The following is a 1,623-nucleotide window of genomic DNA, read 5'->3' on the forward strand; positions in this document are numbered from 1 at the left end:
GGGGATCATCAGTGAGGTGAAGCTGATGCCTCTCTAAGCACAGTGAGAGGGAGACCACGTCTGGTTGCCCCCAGGAGACCTAGGGTTACCAATCCCAGGTTCCTTGAAAAATAGTTTTGCAAAGGTAGCGGGCGCCCCTCTCTCGAAAGAACAGACTTGATAACCTGTTCAGTGGTTATTAACCACTTGAGAGTTCGCAGCCACTGCTTTTACTCACTGTGCCTTTCACAGATGGGAAATATCCATTTGCATATCAGTCTTTGTCCTGCCCAGGGGCAGTCCAGCACCGAAATGCAATGGCAATTCCAACCTGAACGAGAGTACCACCAGCAACCCCATACACGTGTTTCACCCTTGTTGGGGATCATCAGTGAGGTGAAGCTGATGCCTCTCTAAGCACAGTGAGAGGGAGACCACGTCTGGTTGCCCCCAGGAGACCTAGGGTTACCAATCCCAGGTTCCTTGAAAAATAGTTTTGCAAAGGTAGCGGGCGCCCCTCTCTTGAAAGAACAGACTTGATAACCTGTTCAGTGGTTATTAACCACTTGAGAGTTCGCAGCCACTGCTTTTACTCACTGTGCCTTTCACAGATGGGAAATATCCATTTGCATATCAGTCTTTGTCCTGCCCAGGGGCAGTCCAGCACCGAAATGCAATGGCAATTCCAACCTGAACGAGAGTACCACCAGCAACCCCATACACGTGTTTCACCCTTGGTGGGGATCATCAGTGAGGTGAAGCTGATGCCTCTCTAAGCACAGTGAGAGGGAGACCACGTCTGGTTGCCCCCAGGAGACCTAGGGTTACCAATCCCTGGTTCCTTGAAAAATAGTTTTGCAAAGGTAGCGGGCGCCCCTCTCTCGAAAGAACAGACTTGATAACCTGTTCAGTGATTATTAACCACTTGAGAGTTCGCAGCCACTGCTTTTACTCACTGTGTGTTTCACACATGGGAAATATCCATTTGCATATCAGTCTTTGTCCTGCCCAGGGGCAGTCCAGCACCGAAATGCAATGGCAATTCCAACCTGAACGAGAGTACCACCAGCAACCCCATACACGTGTTTCACCCTTGTTGGGGCTCATCAGTGAGATGAAGCTGATGCCTCTCTAAGCACAGTGAGAGGGAGACCATGTCTGGTTGCCCCCAGGAGACCTAGGGTTACCAATTCCAGGTTCCTTGAAAAATAGTTTTGCAAAGGTAGCGGGCGCCCCTCTCTCGAAAGAACAGACTTGATAACCTGTTCAGTGGTTATTAACCACTTGAGAGTTCGCAGCCACTGCTTTTACTCACTGTGCCTTTCACAGATGGGAAATATCCATTTGCATATCAGTCTTTGTCCTGCCCAGGGGCAGTCCAGCACCGAAATGCAATGGCAATTCCAACCTGAACGAGAGTACCACCAGCAACCCCATACACGTGTTTCACCCTTGTCGGGGATCATCAGTGAGGTGAAGCTGATGCCTCTCTAAGCACAGTGAGAGGGAGACCACGTCTGGTTGCCCCCAGGAGACCTAGGGTTACCTTAGCTTAGAGAGGCTCAGCTTCACCTCACTGATGATGCCCAACAAGGCTGAAACATGTGTATGGGGTTGCTGATGGTACTCTTGTTCAGAGAGGAA

This window comes from Ambystoma mexicanum, chromosome 2q (genome assembly GCF_040938575.1).
Source record: "Ambystoma mexicanum isolate Mex_15411 chromosome 2q, UKY_AmexF1_1, whole genome shotgun sequence".
NCBI lineage: Eukaryota > Metazoa > Chordata > Amphibia > Caudata > Ambystomatidae > Ambystoma > Ambystoma mexicanum.